At 45.5% G+C, this 7,064-nt stretch overlaps 1 long non-coding RNA gene across 3 annotated transcripts; it reads left to right on the top strand.

Moving 5' to 3' along the window:
• Window positions 1–3,221: 3,221 nt before the first annotated feature.
• LOC119285339 lies at window positions 3,222–5,588 on the top strand. 3 transcript variants are annotated; one of them, XR_005139461.1, is made up of 4 exons: window positions 3,222–3,689; window positions 3,891–4,007; window positions 4,096–4,481; window positions 4,645–5,588. It is a non-coding gene; the product is annotated as an uncharacterized LOC119285339 (long non-coding RNA). The 3 variants fall into 3 exon arrangements; XR_005139459.1 differs by having other exon boundaries at window positions 4,096–5,588; XR_005139460.1 differs by having other exon boundaries at window positions 3,879–4,007; window positions 4,096–5,588.
• Window positions 5,589–7,064: the final 1,476 nt, after the last annotated feature.

Genomic DNA, 7,064 nt, shown 5'->3' with positions numbered 1-7,064 from the left:
AGAGCTGTGTGGCGTGCACGAAAAAACAGGATAAAAAGGCTAAAAGATGCTGAAGGAATTTGGAAGGATACACCCTCGGACATGGAGCAAATGGCGACATCCTTCTTTAAGGAGCTATTCACCCGTGACCCCAATGTGAATGTTGATAATTTGGTACCCCTTTTTCAAGAATTGGTGACGGCTGACATGAATGACATGTTATGCAAGGACTTCACAGAGGAGGAAATTGGTGATGCCTTATTTCAAATCGGACCTCTGAAGGCACCGGGGGTTGATGGATTCCCAGCTCGTTTCTTTCAACGAAATTGGGCTACTTTACAAGTTGAGGTAACTAATGCAGTTAAATTATTCTTTGCGACAGGGAGGATGCCCGAGGGCGTAAATGACACAGCCATTGTGCTTATACCCAAAGTTGAGCAACCAGAATGTCTCAAGGACTTCAGACCTATAAGTCTTTGCACTGTGCTCTACAAGGTAGTGGCAAAGTGTCTGGTAAATAGACTTAGACCAATCCTGAGTGATCTGATATCTGAGAACCAAAGTGCATTTGTGCCTGGACGTTTAATTACTGATAATGCCTTGATTGCCTTTGAGTGTCTGCACTTCATCGAGCATAATACAAATGAGGATAAGAATTTCTGTGCATATAAGCTGGACCTATCTAAGGCTTATGACAGGGTGGACTGGGAGTTTTTAAGGAGAACAATGCAAAGAATGGGCTTCGCTCACCGGTGGGTCGGATGGATTATGGCATGTGTGACCACAGTGAGGTATACAGTAAAATTTAATGGAGCTCTTCTGGATTTGTTCTCGCCTTCCCGTGGACTCCGGCAAGGTTGCCCTCTGTCTCCCTTTCTTTTCCTCTTTGTCGCCGACGGCCTCTCGGCTCTACTACAACGTGAGGTGCAGAATGAAAATATTGAAGCAGTTAAAATATGCAGAAGAGCGCCTGGCATTTCACACTTGCTCTTTGCGGATGATAGTCTTTTGTTCTTCAAAGCTAATGCTGAGCAGGCCATCCGGATCCGAGATGTACTAGATACATTTGCTACTAGTACAGGACAACTTATTAACCTAGAAAAATGCTCAATTTTTTTTGGAGATTCTTGTGACCAAGAAACTAGAGAGGAAGTAAAGCATACCTTGCACGTAACAAATGAGGTGTTTGAGCCCAAGTACCTGGGACTGCCAACTCCTGAGGGAAGAATGACTAAGGATAAGTTTCAAAATCTACAATCAACGACAACAAAGAGGTTAATGCAAGGGGGTGATAATGACCTATCTTCAGCTGGAAGGGAGGTAAAGATAAAATCAGTGGCTCAAGCCTTGCCGGTATATGTCATGGGAGTTTTTAAGCTACCATTTGGCCTATGTGATGACGTAGAGAAATTGATCCGAAATTATTGGTGGGGTGCAAAGGATGGCAAAAGGAAAACTCATTGGATGGCGTGGGATAGACTAACACAACCGAAAGACCAAGGGGGCATGGGCTTTAAAGACATGCGTTTGTTCAACCAAGCTCTCCTAGCGCGACAAGCTTGGCGCCTCCTCCAGTACCCTGATTCCCTTTGTGCACGTGTACTAAAAGCAAAATATTACCCTAATGGAAATTTGATTGATACTGTCTTTACAGGCAACGCATCATCGACCTGGCATGCCATTGAGTATGGGTTGCAACTGCTGAAACAAGGAATCATTTGGCGTGTAGGCAACGGAGCAAGTATCCGAGTGTGGCGAGACCCTTGGATACCAAGACCATGGAGCTTGAGACCTGTAACACAGCAGCGACGATGCAGATTGAGATGGGTAGCTGACTTTCTAGAACCCAGTGGCAATTGGAATATGCAACTGCTAAACCAATATTTCCTCTCAATGGATGTTGCGGAGATAATAAAGATCAGACCATCATTGAGGAATGAACAAGATTTTTTGGCCTGGCATCCGGATAAATTGGGTATTTTCTTTGTCCGCAGCGCCTATCGCCTCGCGCTCCAGCTACAAATGAACCAGCAAGGGGTTGGAGCTACTAGCAGCCGACCAGATGGTGAGCGGCCTGGATGGCGCTTGATATGGCAGTGTCCAGTACCCCCAAAGGTAGGCGTCTTTGCATGGAAGGTAGCCTCAAATATTCTGGCAACAGAAGTGAACATGAAAACACGACATATGACACACGATGCAACATGTCGCATCTGTGGGAGGGAAGATGAAGATACTTTCCATGCGCTAGTTCGTTGCACCCAAGCGCAGCTGCTCTGGGAGGTGATGCGTGAAGTTTGGGACCTGCCGAGGGACGACATGTTGCGGACGGATGGACACGAATGGCTACTGCAGATCCTAGCGAGACAAACTGAGACCCAACGTTCGCTGCTGCTAATGCTTCTGTGGAGGATCTGGCATGTCCACAATGAACTTACACACAATAAGCCGGCTCCGCCAGCTGAGAGCTCCCGTAGATTTCTGTGTAGTTATATGGACACGCTGATGTATATAAAGCAACATCCAACAGCAGACGTAGTGAAAGGAAAGGAAACAGTGTCATACATATCAATGAGTAACCAGGACAAGCATAAGAGAGATGGCCGAAAGAAAATCAGGAAGAAGTGGCAGCCGCCTGAGGAAGGGAGGATGAAGTTGAATGTTGATGGGGCATATGCAAATGATGGAACAGCAGGCGCAGGTATGATCCTCCGCGACTACACGGGAGCCGTGATCTTCGCGGCAAGCCGACAGATACATGTTGGCATCGATGCACTCGACTCGGAGCTTGCAACGATGGAGGAGGGCCTCGCCCTCGCGCTGCACTGGACTCCGGATGCCTTCACTCTAGAATCAGACTGTGTGGAGGCCATCAAGCTATTGGATGTGAGAAGTCCGAACTCGTCCATCTATGCATCAAGGATCAGTGTGATTCGGGAGCTCATCAGGGAAAGAGATATTCAGGTAGCCCAAATCAGCCGTGATGCTAACAAGGCAAGTCACGAGCTGGCTAGACTAGGTAGAGTACAAGGCAGAACTGCCGTTTGGCTTAGAAACTACCCTCCAGAAATCGCTGAGGCGATTTGTGCTGATTGTACTCATACCCCAGTTTAATTTAATCTCTTTTCCCCGCAAAAAAAAAAAATTTAAAACATATACACGAGTGGTACTAATTCGGGAAACCACGCCGTGTGCATCAAATGATGCAAACAATGCTCGACCGTGCACTTTGGCCCAGTGAATCAGGCCCACATACCCGTACGCATCTGCCTCCTCAACTCGAACCCTCGCCTTTGCCCTTGCCGAGCCCTCGCCGCCGCCACACCTCAGCCCCCTCGCCGCCACGGCAGCACCTCAGCCCGCTCGCCGCCGCGTTCGCGTGTCAGCCCGCTGGACATCCCCGCCTCCACGGTCACACCTCTCCCCGCTCGCCGCCCCCGTCGCAACCCAACCCCTCCAATGGATGCCGCCCGAACTACATCATCCAATAGGACGCCGGCCGCGGCGTCACGAAGTTGCTGGCGTCGCCCAGTTCGCCGTGGGTGAAGGCGCCTCAGACGCAAGCAAAGCTGCAGCTTCCTCAATGTATGCCTCATCATGGGGCTCGCTGTGCTGCTGGCGGACAGCCGCGGCCCCGCTAGTGTGGTGCGAGACTTCCAGATCACCCGGCGGCTGGGGTTGGAGGATGGCATTCCCACGACTCCTCATCGGGGGTGAGCGTGGCATGGAGCAGCAAGCCCATAGCTCCCTCAACCATCATGCTAATCTCTTCTTGTTATTCATCCTGAATCTATGGTGCACATACAGTACATGCTTATGTATTGTCTCAATGATAATCCTATTTTTTTAGGATTCAACTTGCGTTTTGTGCAATTTCATATACTCAATCAATAAATTCTCAGTTTTTTTTGCAGGATTTGTGTTTGTTCGGATGCTTAGGTGCAGCTGCATAAGGGGAATTGGCCGACGGTGTGCAATACATAGACAAGCAAAAGTCAGTATGGAGCAAATGCGAGTTCGGTTGCTCTTCTGTATGACTACTACATTTAAATTTGGATAGCTATTTATCTAAATGTAGCCAGGGCACTGGATTCATTTGCTTTTGTTTTCTTTTTTCAGGACAATTTCACCTTGATTTTGTTGTTAGTGACTGATTGAGGCGTCACTCCCACCACGGTGGTGACGGCAACCTTCCACCTCCAGCCGCTGTGGCCGTAGCGTACCGCTCCAATGCCATCTGACACAACCGTCTTGTGGTGGAGGAGGGCCACCTCAAACACATTGGGAAGCGGTGAGCGCGGGCTTCACCACATGTTCTGCCGAGTCATCGATGTCAGTTTCTAGGTTTGTGAGTGCACTGTCTGGTGCTTCTTTTTACGATGTCTATCAACACAAGCACAGCGTGTTCCAAGTATGAACGGAGAGAGTGCTCCCATTGGGTTCTACATGTGGACATTGTGGCCGGTGAGGCATAACTGGAAGTTTCTCTGATGGTCGACAACAAGGTACCCCACTGCTCTGAATTTTTACATGGTTAATGTGAGTTGAATCATCAAAGGTCTGCACGTTGGTAATGGTTGAAAAATTCATTGCATTTGAGAAAAATGAACAGTCTATCAGTTCTCTAATAATACATATTATAGAATGTACCTTTCTGTCCGATCATAGGATCACTGCACAATAGGCTTTGGAGCAGGCTCTGATTCACGGAGAACTCCCCAGCAACCTCATCTTTTGTGGATATTAGATGGATATTGAATCCAGTAAGCCTCCAATTGATAAACGAAGTCAATTTTCTGTTGGTAGTTTGCATGACAGGGTTCTAGCTAATTTATGATTGTGCCTACAACAGACTACCTTTGCCTGAAGATTTGAGGTGTGACTCAAATTTCGTGCTGTTAGAAATCAACAATGGAGATTTCAGTTTTTTTCATGTATATTCGTACGGATTTCAAGTTTAATGGATCATTAAATTTTATTCTATAATCAGATCTTGGTATGTTTTCAGATTTTTCAGAGAAGAAAGAAGTCTAGAGGCGTGGATGTATGTTTTTAGGGGGGAATCAAGTCTGTAGAATATACACTAATTTGAGGAATTCAGATGTTACCCTTGGTCATACAGGGAAAGTGTGAAGCACTCTGGCCAATTTTCCGCATTTCTCATCCAAGAAGCCGTTACATTTATGATCTTTTCTATAGAAGAAGGAAGGATATATCTAAGGAGCTGTATGAATTTTGCCTGGACCAGGATTATGCAGACCGTAATCTCATTACAAACTGGAAAAATGTTAGTTGCCTCAGCTTTATATCATTTGAGCTAGGGGCCAAGACGGATGAGGTTGATTTGGCTTGATCATGCCAAAGAAATTTACTTCTTTTTTTGGAAAATGAAAGCATGTTTTAGAAGTTCAGGGTTAAGTTACCAAATCTGAGCTTTATAGCAAAGCAGAGGATCAAGAAAAGCAGAGTAGGATAATAAAGGTTCACATAGATGTAGTAATATGTCACTATTAGCTAGCTCAAGTATGTATGACTAGGAGCTCAGGAATACTCTTACTATGTCTTTGATTTTGTTAAAGACCCAATATATGATGAGGTGCTGCCTCTCCTGATGCCGAGCTGTTTAGAATTTGGTATTTCACATTTTTTTCTCTGGCCAGTAAATTTCACAAACATAACTGCAGGCCATCTGCTCCTGCGCAATGAAACTGTTTCAAAATTCATATTGTGTTTGACACCCTGAACCACTTTATTAGATAACAGATTATAACTACCACTTCTTTTTTATGCTGGACCATGATGAATCAACAATTTATTACATAAAAAATTTAATCCCTGGAGAAAATCAGAGTATTTATCGACAATATATGCTCTATGGATGTCGACAAATTTGATTGTAGGGGCTAGCAATGCTTCATTTCAAGATACTGTAATAACTCTTGCTGGTTAGTTACCTCTGATCCTAGCAAGTGAAATTAGAACTAATACATGTACATGATTGTTGTTTGAGTCGCACAGATTGACACATGTATGAATAAGTTTCAGTATTAGATTGGTGTACTGATCATGGCTATGCTGTGGAAGAGTTCTTGCAGGAAGTGTTCGAAAGTAGCATACTTTCGTTCTCTGTAAATTGGTACTAGATAAAAAGGATGTTCCATTTTCTGTAAATTGATAGAAAATGGATGCAGGGGAGCCTTGGCGCAGTAGTAAAGCTGCTGCCTTGTGACCATGAGGTCATGGGTTCAAGTCCTGGAAACAGCCTCTTACAGAAATGTAGGGAAAGGCTGCGTACTATAGACCCAAAGTGATCGGACCCTTCCCTGGACCCTGCGCAAGCGGGAGCTACATGCACCAGGTTGCCCTTTTGATAGAAAATGGATGCAGGTGTGACCTCGGGGAAGAAAGAGTCGGACGAAACTTGAAAGACTGAGAGGACCAGGGATTCTTCTTTCCTGGTGGTAAGGTGGAGACCCTGCTTGGGGAACATGTTGCGTACATCCTCGCTGCTTTTCTTCTTTCAGTTTTAGATACTTTCCTGCAGGCGTGTACCTATCTTGCTATGTACTGAATTCTTTGCAACTACCAGAGCAGGTTTTTCGGAAAAAAATTGCGGTGTTTTCTCTGCAGCGAAGCACAAACGTCCCACGGTGCAACACACATACTCTTTTGTTATTGGATATAATAATTGGTGCTTAATGATATTGCTTTGTATCGCCTTTTTTTGTCCGGTGCAACGCACAGGCATTTTTACTAGTAGTACTATATCGTCAACGAACGTTAAGCATGCCGACCCTACGGGTTCGAGAACTATGTAGACATGACCGAGACACCTCTCTGGTCAATAACCAATAGCGGAACCTGGATGACCATATTGGCTCCTATATAATCTACGAAGATCTTTATCGGTCGGACCGCATAACAACATACATTATTCCCTTTGTCATCGGTATGTTACTTGCCCGAGATTCGATCGTCGGTATCTCAATACCTAGTTCAATCTCGTTACCGGCAAGTCTTTTTACTCGTTCCGTAGCACATCATCCCGCAACCAACTCATTAATTGCAATGCTTGCAAGGCTTATGTG

This window comes from Triticum dicoccoides, chromosome 1A, assembly GCF_002162155.2.
Source record: "Triticum dicoccoides isolate Atlit2015 ecotype Zavitan chromosome 1A, WEW_v2.0, whole genome shotgun sequence".
Lineage (NCBI taxonomy): Eukaryota > Viridiplantae > Streptophyta > Magnoliopsida > Poales > Poaceae > Triticum > Triticum dicoccoides.
This window is presented reverse-complemented; position numbering and strand designations above follow the sequence as displayed.